We start from the raw sequence: 14,336 nt of genomic DNA on the forward strand, positions 1-14,336 counted from the left end.
GATTGTAAAGAATGAGCCACTTGAAAACTTGATTGAGAGCCTCGATGTGATCTTCTTCTTCTTTAGATTTCACTAGAATATCATCGACGTAGGCATCCATGATTTTGTGCATATGATCATGGAAAATGACAGTCATAGCACGTTGATAAGTGGCTCCAGCATTCTTAAGCCCAAATAGCATGACTGTATAACAGAAAGTGCCCCAAGGAGTAGTGAAAGATGTCTTGGACTGGTCACGAGCGACCAATTTGATCTGATTATATCCGGAATATCTGTCCATAAAAGAGAACATAGCGTGACCCGTCGTGTTGTCGATCAAAAGATAAATATTAGGAAGCGGATAATCATCCTTAGGGGTCGCTTTATTGAGATCTCTGAAGTCAATACAAATTTGAACTTTGCCATTCTTCTTGGGAACAATGACAATATTTGACAGCCAATCTAGATAGTCAATGGTTTGAATGAACCCTACTTTGAGTAGGTCTTCCAAACCTTCCTTAACTTGTTGTTCCACTCGAGGATCCATTTTTCTCAGTTTCTGCTTAATTGTCTTGACATCTGGTTTTAAGACGAGGCAATGCTCAACCAATTTGGTATCCAGACCTGGCATGTCCTCATAAGTCCATGCGAACACTTCTTTATGTTGCTTGAGAAAATTGGTGAGCCTTTCTTTCTCTTTCGGGCTCAAACTGCTGCCAATCTTGAGAATTTTGGGATCATATTATGATCCGATATTGATATCCTCAGTTGGATCTTGAACTAAGGATGATGGCTTATTTTGTTTCTGAATTGATGTAAATTCTAGTAATTCTTGAAGAGCTGAATCGAACTCTGCGGGTTCTTCTGACTGCTTTATAGCCTGACTGCATTCTGCTTTTATTTTGACCTGATGAATCACTGTCGGCTTTGAAAAGGCATTTGGATTAAGAACGAGCTTCTTGATAGATCAGGATCACATTCTGAAAATTAGAGAATAAATTGATTAAGGAAAATCATCCATCATAAAACAAATTGCTTTTATTGAGAAAATAATTGGAAAAATAAAAGAGCAAAATAATGGCAATTTTGCAAAGATTTGATATTGAGAAGTAAAGAGACAATTGGCATCCAGATAGACAAAGGAAACTTGCAACTTTATTGAAAGATTGAAATGAAATGGGATATCATCCCAATGCGAAAACAAAAGAATAGAAATGAAAAGACAAGCAGATGCCCTTAGTGTGTTCCTTTGACGAAAATAGTGCCCTTCTGAGATCTTCTGCCATTGAAGCCCAATCCAGCTCTCTGAGGATAGTGATGAGGAATGACTGGCTCGAGGCGACCATTTCCATTCTTGCCTAGGCCTTGGAAAGGCTGATAGCCATGCGTCACTAAAAGATCAAATCCCTTTTTGGCCTTCATAAATTGAGAGAACAAAGGATGATCCTTGAATGTGCTGTAATCAATTCGTCCTCCAATCTTGAAAAATGGTGGGTCTCTCCATCGAGTCATGGCCACTGTATGCTCTGGCTGCTTTGTCGTTTGCAATATTCTCAAATTTTCTTCGAAAATGACCTCTTCAATTCCTCTAATACTGGGGATATCGGTAGTGAAAGTGGGTCTGGGAACCATGGGTTTTGCTAGCCTCTGCTCTGGATCTTCGCCCAAGACTGTTGTGATCATTCCACCTTTTGACCACTTGACACAGTGATGCAGAGTAGACGACACTGCGTTCGTGTTGTGGATCCATGGTCGTCCCAGCAATAGATTATATGTTGGTGGCACATTGACTATATGGAAGAGAACGGAATGGACAAAATAATCAATAAAGATCTCTAGGAAGATTTTTCCTTTTGCAGTTTGGCCATGATTATCGAACCTGTAGATGGTGATTGGGTCTGGGATGTATTCTTCCTCTTTGATGCCCAAAGCTTTGGCTGTCATTTCTGGGCATATATTGAGGTTGCTGCCTCCATCTATCAGCACATGAGGAACAATCATCCCTCTGGTTCGAATCACAACGTATAAAGCATTGTTGTGGAATACATGAGGCTTCAGGAGATCCTCATCTGAAAAAGTAATCGGAGCATTCGTCATGGCCTGATTGACTATCTGAGCCATGTCTTTAAGAGTTATGCTTGGCTTCACCTTGATTTTCCGCAGTAGATCATCCAATATCTGCTGATGTTTGGCGGAAGCTTGGGCTAGATCCAAAATTGAGACATTGGACAATGCAGTTATCGACTTTTGAGTTAATGTCTCATTTTTCTCTGAGGCTGGCTTGATGAAGTGTTTGAGGAATTCAAAAATTCCTTTAGTAGCCTGAGAGGATGCTTTGGCATGTTTTGCAGATACCTTCATTTTGCCAAAGGCTGAGATAAGGTCCATCTTCTGAATACTGGACTAAGCTTGTTGCATCACAAGGACCTGATGTTGAACTTTCATATCTTTTTTAGAGCATGGCTTGATATGCTTCTGCGACTGAAAAGGTTATTCAAAAATAACCACTGTGGAATGATGAGGAAATAGTTTCTTCAAAATTTCCATATTCTCATCTTCGACACCCTCTACTAGAAGATTTTTGTCGATGAGATCTTGAACAATATTCTTGAGAACAAAGCAGTTCTCAGTATTATGCCTCACTGTTCTGTGAAATTTGCAAAATTGATCTTTGAATTTCCCCATGGGCACAGGGGGATTGACCAGCCTAGGCAATTTGACCATCTATTTGGTCAACATGTACTCGAGCACAGTCTTGAGTGATTGGTCTAGCGGAGTGAACTTCCTGTCATAACTCCACCCTTCATGTTTCACTTTCTCTCGGGGTTTCGGTCCCTGCTCTAGCTGGAGCGGCTTATTGTATTGAGGGATCAATTTTCCTTTCTGATCATTCTTGTTTGAACTTCCTGCCCCATAACAGAAATCTTTGTTCAGCCCCTTGTGATGATTTCATTTGTCATTTCTGAAAGAATGGGTGAAGTGAGCCTTCTTTTTCTACTCATTCTGACTACTGTTCTTAGTAAATGTGAAGCCTTCATAGACTCCATTTTCCATGCTCAATTCGAGTCATTTAGCTCGCTCCGTTAGCTCGATAAATGTTCTTGATGGTGCAGTAGAGATGAGGCCTCTTAGAGGCTGTGAGAAATTGCTCAGAATTAGGGACAGTGCGTGTTCCTCTGATATGGGGTCCCTCATCTTATTGCAGACTGACCTCCAGCGGTGAATAAAATCTCTGGCCTTCTCATTTTCTCTCTGTTTGAGGCCACATAGATGACTGAGGGTGGGAAGTGCCTTAGCATTAAAGAGGAATCGCTCGATGAACATGTTTACCACCTTGTCAAATTCTTTTAGTTCTATTGGGTTAACATGTTCTGAGTACCACTTTGCCATTGTTCCCTCTAGACTGCGACGGAAACAAAGAAAAAGCGCCTAATTATCTCACTTGAATCTGGCACATTCAGTGAAGAATATAGCCAGATGTACCTTAGGGTCGCCAGAACCATCAAATTTGATAAATTTTCTAGGGAGATTATCCAGATTGTCATCCCCATCCAAACCATCATAGAAGTCTTCGCTGGTGAAGACTTTCTTGCCCTTGTCGCGGGCTTGCAGATCTTGAACCATTCTGACTACATCTCTGAATTGCGCCTAGTCAGAGTCATTGACGGACTGCTCTTTAAATTTATGGGTTGACCCTTTCCCTTGAGTAGATCTGCAGAGTACCTGCTGAGTTTCAATTTCTTCCTCTGTATCTTCCACTGACTCTTCCTCATTAGTTGTATAATCATTCTGAACAGGCTTTCGGGCTACCTTCAAAACTTTCTTGACCACTCGGCCTTTTGCCTTTTTCTTGGCCTGGGTCTGCTTTGTACTGGTTTCAGCTTGTTCTGCCAGCATCTTGGTCATCATCTTTTTAAACATGACATACATCTGAGGATCAATGCCATCATTTGCTTGTTGACCCTTACTTTTGACTGATCACGGTGAGTCCATTTCTTCTTTTGAAGCTGTTGAATATACAACGCCTTTGACTGGTGCAGTTTTCTTTCCTTAGCTTGTCTGAACCATTTAAATATCGGAAATGCTCTCTGCAGGGCAAAATTGATGGTTAGGCTTTTGAGAGAGATTTTGATTGGAAGAAAATATTTGTTGAGAATTTTGGTAGACAATTTGAAAGAATATCTCATTACTAGGGATTGAGTCATCGCTGGGATTATGACAATTGCGTTGTCATTCCTTTGCAAAGAAAATAAACAACTGAAAATTAAGCGTTGTTACCTAGGCGAGGTCGTCAAACCAAGAATTGAAGAATTTGCAAGATTTTTATTCATTGAAGGAAAAACATGTTTGCATCAATAGTAAACTTGGGAAAGAGGGGGCGAACAGACAATTTGCCACCACTCTTTATAATCAACAAAGACACGAGGACCAGGAAAAAGTGAAAGAGTAACAAAAGAGTCTCAGTCATATCTGGCAGAATGGTATGTTCTGGACCACTGTACTGATGTAAGGTCGAACTCTGGCACAACTCCTGATAGCAGCCACATCTCTACGCGCTTCTGTCTTTAAGAAAACTGTCAGACACACTGCTCCGGATGATAATAGGCGCAGAAGAATGGACCAAGTAGCTTGAATCTCTTGCCATATGCATAGGTACATCTGGGATGCGATAATTCTCGATCAAATTAGTCCCACGCCACTTCTTCTTCCTGCAGATGATCAATCAGGAACCAGTACCGCGCAACTGGAAGAAGCTCCTTGCCATTGTATCTGAACAAACTAGCTCTGGTCGGCACATGCTGAAGGAACCAGGACTGAAGTGCATAAATACATCCCTCAACTAAAATGGATTCTCCAAGCGTGAAATGAGTCAATCCTCTGTATAGAAAAGCAAGTGTGGCCATGGCTATCGAAAGACGACTGGTCTGTCGACTTCCCCATCTTCTCAAAAGCTGTACTATTCTGACATCCACATAATTTTGTCTGTCTGAAAAGAAAGTGAGTCCCACAGTACACAGAACCATTGCATGCTAAATTTTCTCTCAAGTTGTTCTAGATAGCGAGTTGACTTCTGCGAATGCCCCGTACTGTCGGTAGATCTCGATCAGGCTCACATATTCATTCCCATTTTCTTTAATCAGTGGCCAAGACTTACGCTCTGTCATGTGAGCTACAACATCTTTGGGGTCCAGACCCTTGATATTGATCAGAAATTGCTGCTCTAATGGATCTCCAGGCTGACCGGCTGGCTCGGGCAGTCCCATGATCTCTGAAAACTCATCCATTAGCAGGGTCATCTTGCCCCACGGGAACCAGAACATGCAAGTGCGCGGATTCCACCACTCTGCCAGTGCATGGATTAGATTGTCGTTGACTGTCAACTTTCCAACTGTAGATGGCAGTTCCAACCCACAATCGCTCAAATGGTTTGGAAACATACGGGAGAAGTTTTTGAACCAAATATAGTACCACCAGGGAAAGAAGGGTCCGGTGCTGAGAGCTCGATGCTTTGGAAGACTTTGTCACACCTCGTAGGAGATGTGACCCTCAAGAAAAATGGAGTCAGGCTGACTGGATGTCATTCGACTGAAAGATAGGAAGATTGGAATTAGACTTAAGAAAAATATAAGAATTTTAAAACTGCAGGTAGGATAAAGTGAAATGCTGGAAATTTGAAGTCCAGAAAGACGAAAGAATGAAAAATCACCTGGAGTTTTGAAGAAAAGGTGGATAATTTAAAAAAATCATCCAGGGTTTTTGAGAAAAAAGAGATATTTCACAAAAGATGAAAAATGAGGTATTTTGGAAAATTGTCTGTTATTTTGGAAAAATTGGGGAAAATATGAGAAAATAAGATGAAAATGATTATCATACATTCAATCACAAACAATTATGCACATACAACAATCCCTAAGAAGCTGATTCTAAATGCATCAATTTTGAAAGAGCTTTAGGACCTTAATCCTGACTCTAGGCTCAGATCAACTATGTCCAATCATGCTATGCCGATATACTCGAGCCGAGGCTCGAAGTACGTGGCATAAAATTTCATCTTCGGTTCTAGGCTTGTGTTTTCCCAACATCCTTGAGCACCTGCCGATATACGTTAGACTATGACCCTTGGTATGTGGTAGGGGGGCGTTAGCCCAAATAAGTGGCCCGATTGTGAGGCTCGGTTCCGAACTATGGTTCTGGAAGAGAGCCTACCAACGTGAAGACCGGGTAGAGATAGGTGGGGTGGTTTTTGAAAAATGATCACATGCAGACAAACAAATGGCTCTAAATCCTAAAGAGATAGAATTTTGAAAATTTTGAAGAAGCAAATGTTGTTTTCATACAATTCCTAGATTGAGGAGTGTTGTATTTCAGACCTAAGTCTAAATGAGCATGAATAATTCTCTTCAATTGGTCCTAGCAAACCATGCCTAGTCTACATGCATTTCATGTCAGTTGGGTTCAAGCCTAGGCTCCTAGGTTCACATGATACCAGAAAGTAAAAGCTGACATTCCATAGAACACGATTTTGATAATTGAGCTAAGTCAAAGCACAAAATTGATCAGACGAAGACTGGTATCATCTCGGTCGCCAAACCTGTTATCATCGCAACAAATTTTCCCCTCCCTCTACGAGAGTGGGAGAACGATTCTGCGAGTCAAACTCGACCAAAGTTTTGAAAATGGTTTTGAAAATCACTCACCTCCGTTTTGAAAATTTATGGGAAAATTCCGTGGAATGGGATCCGCCTGTTGGTACGAGGTTCAACCGTTCATGGTGCCTTTACCAGGGGTAATTGAACCAAGGATCAAATGTGCGCTTTGACTAAGTTAAATTATTTAAATCATGCTCTATTTTCCTAGAATGCACAGAGAATCAGGCTTGTGCTACGAAAATTTGAAAATAATGCAAATTTGAGAAATATGTTGTTTGCTTTGGAAACTTGAAGATGTCCTTGAAAAATGATTGGAAAAGTACTTGAAAATTGAATTCCTGGGAAAATCATTGAATTTCATTGGAAATCAGAAATTTACATTGGAAAATGAATTCTCAGGAAAACTTGAACTTTGGGAAAATCGATTTTGAGCTTTGAATTTCTTTTCTGAGGAAATGGATTTGAGAATCTTGAGAAAGTCAAGAAGTTCATTGGAAAATGATTTTTGAAATAGAAAATGGATTCTCAAAAAAATGCGAAATCTGAGAAAATTGATTTTTGAGATTGGAATTAAGGATTCTGAGAAAATCAATTTCTGAAATAATTTAAGAAACTTTGAAAAATCAATTTTGGGATTTGAAAATGAAATTGGGAAGTGAAAATCTTGGAAAATCATGGTTTGAACTTGGGAAATATTTTGAAATCTCATTTGAAAATTCAAAGTTCTGGGAAAATCAAATCCTGAGAAAGACTTAGAAATTCTTGGGAAAATCGATTTTTCTGAAATGAAATAGGGATATCCTTTTGAAACTTTGAGAAATGCAATGCATTTTTTAAGTTAGCCTAAAAGTGTAGGCTGAATGTGGCTAATACGAAGATCATAAATCTTGGTTTTCTTCGTATTCTGACTACAACAACAACAACAACAACAACTACGCCTTCATCCCAAAACAATTGGGGTCAGCGATATGAACTAAAAAAGAAATTCATTTTGGGTCTTCCACATGAATCATTTTCCTCCAATCATTTCTATCCAACGCCATGTCCTCGGTGAGGTTCAAAGCATTCATATCCTTTCCTATCATCTCCATCCAAGTCTTCCTAGGCCTACCCCGACCTCTTTTAACTAATATATTTTCCCATTTCTCCAACCTTCTAACTGGAGCATCATTAGGCCTTCGCCGAATATGTCCAAACCACCGTAAACGATTCTCTCGCATCTTATTTTCAATGGGTGCAACACCTACCTTCTTACGTATCTCTTCGTTCCGAATCTTATCTTTTATTGTATTTCCACACATCCATCTAAGCATCCGCATCTCAGCTACACTCATTTTTTGAATATGATGTCTCTTGGCAGCCCAACATTCCGTACCATATAGTAAAGCGGGTCTAATAGTCGTCCTATAAAACTTTCCCTTCAACCGCAATGGCATTCTACGATCGCACAGCACTCCAGTAGCACTTTTCCATTTCATCCACCCAACCTTTATCCTATGATTTACATCTCCATCAATTTCTCCATACTTTTGAATGATGGATCCCAAATATTTGAAATAATCATTCACCGGTATATCTTGCTCACCAAGCTTCACTACACTCTCATCCCTACTTCGTTGCTTACTAAACCGACATTCCATATATTCAGTCTTACTCTTACTCAACTTAAAACCTCTAGCTTCCAATGTCTGTCTCCATAATTCTAACTTAGCATTAACCCCAGCTCTAGACTCATCAATCAAAACAATATCATCAGCAAACAACATACACCACGGTACATTTTCTTGAATTGATCTTCGTATTCTGACTATGGCCATAAATATGAATCCCACCAAGTTTATAAACTCCATAAAAGCATGTGCACGTGCCATTCGTGTCAACCATAGTGGATTTGGAAAATATGCATATGCATCATACATTATATATTGAATTTTTCAGAAATTAAACTATATGCAATGCAGTCCTATTCTATGCAGGAAAGTAACTCTTATTCCAAATTATTACAACTTGATATTACATTGAATTGAAATAAAAGAATAAAAGCTAAGTCTTCTTCTTGGATGTTCCTGGAAAACTAGAAAACATGTTAGCACAAAAATGTAGGTATTTCTGAATTTATCTGAAAATATTGGAAATTATCAGATATTATTCAGATATAAACCCAGAATCATACCCCCTTTGATATAAACATGAGAAATAATGAATAAATTTCAAAAATAAAATTGAAAATTCGAAATTGGGGTAAAAATGACCAAAATGCCCCTGATGACCTTGAAATCAGGATTTTCTGAAAGAATTTTTGTAAAATTTAAAATTTTAAAAATCATTGAAATAAATTAAACACAATATGATGAAATGCATAAAAATTTTGAGAGTTAAAGTTTGGAATTTCAAAATTGTGGTCAAAATGCCCTTGATAACAATATTATGGCCTTGAAACCAGGGTTTTCAGAAATAAATTTTGCAAAAATGGAAAATTGAAATGCAAATGAGTTTGAAATTAACCCTAATATGACATTCCATGCTTATTTATATAAATAAAACCCTAAAGTGGTGAAAATATCATAAAATATCAAATTTAATTCGATTTTTGCCTCTGAATTTAAAAATAACCTAACACACATAGCAAATGAACTTGGAATTGAGCCAAATTTGGCATAGACACCTAGACTAACCCTAAAAATAGAATGTAGTTCGAAAAACTATTTTTTTGTATTTTCTTAATATGGAAAATAGCTAAAAATTCTAAAAAATCAAGATTTTGCCTAAAATGTTGATTCTAAATTGGATTTTGGATATGAAATTTCTATAAAAATTTCTCAAATTTTATGAAGTGATAGAGGGTAGTAAGGCAAGAATTTTTTTCCTTTTACATATTTTGATTTTGACCTATGGTCGGAGTTGTACAACTCCGACAAGTTGGATCAGAATCTGGCGACTCTAGGATTTGGGGCAAACAGACAGGTTGTGGAAAAAAATATGGAAAAAATAGCATATTGATAGGAAAATGGCTGAAATTGTAGAAAAATGTCTCTGACAAAAATAGGAAGTTTTCCTATTTTTACAGTATTGGGATTCGAGTTACGGTTTGGAAATGGGCACACTGTTATCAGATACCTAGATCTCTGGAAATTTTGGATATGAGAATCTGTCAGATAGAAAAGATAATTTTAGAAAAAATACTTGGACAATCCCAAAAATTCTCAAATTTTGGTAAACGATAGGGAAATGGGTTAGGAACAACTTTCATGTTGAAAGTTTTGACAAATAACTTATGGATTGAATGGAAACAACACATTAAGGTCGGTCTATACCCTGACAAAGAAAAATCGAGGTTTTCCCAGAGGTCTGGAAAAATCGATTTTTAACAGAGGGCAAATCTACTTATAAAGGTCCCAAAATTTTTAGAAAATTAATATATTTTTCCATAAATCTGCTGTAGTTTTTAGGGGGAGATTTGGATCTTCCACAAGGGTGATTCTAGAGGTTCTTGTCTGCTAAAACAGAAACTGGAAGTTCTGGAAATGTGAAATCCCAGTTTGGGATTCAGTTTGATTGATAGAGCTCTAAAACTCGAATGAACTCAAAGTTTCGGTAGAAAATTAACAACAAGCAACCTTAATTAACATAAAATTTTCAAAATTTAAGGATGAACATTCGCACATAAAATAACAATAGTCTCATGCGCATATATTGGAACCTATGAATCCTAATTCAAAAGTTAACAAGAGATTGCATTATATGAATAAAACAATGTCAAAACTAAACTGAATGCAATGTTTAAGTATGTGAACTACATGTAATTTGAAAATAATACAAGAAACTAGCAAGGAGATATGATTCATTTTCTTTTTATATTGGCCATCGAATCGAGGGGGGGTCCAATCCAATCGTTAGGTGGATCCCGTCCTCCACATAGCCTTAACATGAATAATCAACGTTTCATATTTTCATAGATTCAAAATGAAACTTTCAATCATATAGATCCAGTTTTTTTTTAGCTGGTTTGAAACCATATCCATGAAAACGTTCTATGAAAAACCTTGTTATATCATAACTATCTTTTGAATTTAGCAAAATCAAGGTTGAGGACAAGGGGTTTACCTTGGACGACGTTGACTTCTATCAGAGAAGGCATGGATCAGTTGTACCAAAGAGTCACTGCTGCTCAATGAAGGAATCAGCTATAATGAAGATGCTGGAGGTAGATGACTGCTGGCGAGATCATTTGAAGGAAGGCAGCAGCCGAAAGAAGAGGTTGCAAGTTGGTGAGCCGGTTGCTATGGCTGAGACGGCAAGAGGGGCTGCACCTAGAATTGCTGCCAATGGTTGAACCAAGGAGGATGGCTAGACCGGCTGGGAGGTTGTGGCTGATGGCTACCACCAAGAGAGGAGCTGTGGTCGACAGCTGCAATTAGAGGAAGCTGCAAAACAAAACCAAACCAAACCAAAAATGATAGAAGAAGGGAAAGATAGAGAGAGGTTACAGAGCTTAAGGGGAAAGAGAGCTGGATTGAGAGGAGAAAGACCAAGGGTTGGGCGTGAACTCCTTGTGAAATAGAAAGAAAAATGAAGGCTATATGGTGGTTGGACAATGGAGAAGGGAAAGAAAGAAAGGAGGGAAAGAAAGAAGGAAAGAAAAGGAAGAGAGGAAAGGAAAGAGAAGGAAGAAGGGAAAAGGAAAGAAAGGATGGAAGAAAGAAGAGGGAAAGGAAGAGAAGGAGAGGGTGTCGACCAAAGGGGAGAAGAAAGAAAGGAGGAAGGAAAGAAGAAAAAGAAAGAAAGAAAAAAAAGAAAGAAGAAGAAGAAAGGAAGAAAAGGAAGAAAGAAGGAAAAGAGGAAAGAAGAAAGGAAAGAAAAGAAAAAAAAGAAAAAGGAAAGAGAGGGGCTAGGGGGGTCGACCTCCTTGTGGGTCCCACCTTAGGTAAAATAAATAAATAATAAAAAAAAAGGAAATAAACAAAATGTAATAATTTTTTTTTCTTTTTATATATATAATAGAAAGAAATGCAAATGAATGGGCCATCTCAGAGCAGGTCCAAATTCCAATTTTGAAATTCATTTTGAAGATTAGAGGGGTAAAAGAGTCTTTTAAAAAAAAAATCAGACAAAATGAGCTATTTTTGGTAGTTTTTTAAACAAGCTCAGAATTTGAAGTTCAATACCTCGTTGCGAAGCAAATCCAGTGTAGAATTTGAAAATTTGAGTTTGAAAGAAATCCAGATTGTTTTTCTTGAGAAAATATTTTTAAATTTAAAATCCTAGGGGTAAAAATGTCAATTTTGAAAACCCAGGTTTTGAAATTGATTTCTAAAAACTTTTAAAACTCGATCTGGATTGAAATTTATAAAACTGGAGTTTTGGACTTCGAAAATGAAATGAAATGTGATGAAATGTGATGAAATGTTATGAAATGCTGAGAAATTATATGAAATGATAAGAAATGACATGAAATGTTATGCGAAATGCAGACCCTGAATGAAGAATTTTGGATGTTAGACCCTGATTGACAGTTGTACTAGTTCAAAAAGTGTTAAAATTGATAAAATTTGCAAAATGATTCAAGAAATGGTTTTCAGTCTCTACTTTGCTAGAGTGACACTGAAGATTGGGCTTTGAGCTGAATTGAACTGAAATGAGATGGGTTTTAGAGTTTCAGAACTCAAATGAACTGACAAGACACTGACTCAACTGACCTTTTCGACTAAATTTTCAAGAAAAGCTGTCATTTTTAGAGAAATGGTACGGAATGGTCACTAGATTGAAGTGAATTACGAATTTGGGCTGGGTTTGAGCTAGAACAAAGATCAGTAATACTGACATGAACTAAAATCAAAGCTTGAATACTAGCTCAAATGACTAAACTCAACTCAATTTCAGCTGAAAGAGCTGAAACAGGCTAAAATGGGCTTCTAGACACTTGGAAATGGTTTTGAACTGAAACTGGAGCACTTGAACTCTTGGTGAGCTCAAGTTAGAGTCTGGAGAATATGACTGACTGGGAATGACTGACTCAAATACAATTGGCTTGAATTTGAGTGAGAAATGATTCTGAAGAAATGATCCTATTTTGGCAGGAATGGTCAGAAATGAAAATGGGCTTCTCACTGTGACTGTGAGCTCAGATGAGCTTGAAATGACTGATATTTTAGCTGTTCTGAACTGACCAATGAGCTTGGTTGACTCCGACTGACTGGGGTCTGGGATGTCTTAGGGGTAAAATGGTAATTTTCCTAATGAAAGTGGGTAAAGTGCTGATTTTCTAAAATAGACTCAGGGTTGGCACTGCACGAGGAGGATTGTTTGAGAATGAATGAGGAAAAATTTGGGGTGTTTACAGCAACAAACATCTAATTCAGCAAATTCTTATAACATGAAAGTTCCTAATCAAGATGTTATCTTTTCAGAACATCAATCAGATTGACAAACACGATACTATTGAGCAAGATATTATTCAAACACCGAACACTGTTAGGAAATAAAAATGCAGTCCAGAAACTTAGATATCACTCAAGTAACATATTTTGCCAGACGTTTTAGACCAGCAAAGAAACATATTTAGAATAATAAACATAAAAGTTGGAGAGTCGGATGTTTTCTTTCCAACAAGCTAAAATTTGGATCTTTCTATTCAGCCGTTTGGGAGAACAGAGCAAAATACCAAACTCTATCAAGACATGGATATAACAGACAATCATGTAGATCACATTCAAGCAATAGAATTTTCCAGGCCTTTTAGACCTTCATGAATTAGATTTAGGCAAAATGCTAAACATGAAAGTTGACGGGTTGGAGGTCAGCTCTCCAACAAGCCAAATTTCATAATTTTTTGTTCAATCGTTTGGGATAAACGAACAAATGATTGAACCCTATCAGAGGATTTTAGTCGCTTTTGACTAAAACCACAAACCGAATCTCAAATTGTATTTTTAGATTTGATGAAATTGCAAATCAAGCAAGTGATCTAACAACTTAAGAAATTATATTCCAACTCAATCACAATCATCAAATGGTTCCACAAGTTCAGCACAATCCAGGATAACAAGATATCACAAATCCTAAGCTAGCTGTCATAAAATTTTAGAAAATGCTACATATGAAAACATAAAAGTGTATATGTTTATGAAGCCAACAAGAACTCAATCTTTAGCAGCAACACAACACAATGGAATTTTTTGAACAACCTTCAATCAACAACACAAGGGTACAAGTCACACGTCTTCTCAAAATGGAACAACAGTAGCACCTTCTCACGACCTCTCCAAGGTCTCACACCCACAACCGTCACATGTCAGACACCAGCCTCCACCAAGGTTTCTCTAACCTTTTCTTTTCTTTTTAGAATTTTTTCTTCAAAACAAAACAAGCCTTCTACTAGTCTACCCCCCTTAGGAGTCTTAAACCCTAAGAGAGAGGCCTCATAATGGAGGAGGGGCTCTTCCAAGGCTGCCTCCCCCCCCGAAGGCCAATCAGAGATCTATTTTTTAAATGAGCATTAATATTCTCTCAATAGCCCTTTTAACTTCTAAGTCAAACTGAAATTCAAATGGGGGTTATGGCTGTCCACTTAAGTGGCACCACCTAGAGTTCAAGTGGTTTGGATCTTGGATAAGATCCAAACAACAATATTAATTGGAACCCTGCACAAAATTTGTTGGAACTAAAATTTTCATAAAAAAGAAAACTACCCTGTATCCCCGTACACCC

Source organism: Nuphar pumila, chromosome 9 (genome assembly GCF_984573655.1).
Source record: "Nuphar pumila chromosome 9, dmNupPumi1.hap1.1, whole genome shotgun sequence".
Lineage (NCBI taxonomy): Eukaryota > Viridiplantae > Streptophyta > Magnoliopsida > Nymphaeales > Nymphaeaceae > Nuphar > Nuphar pumila.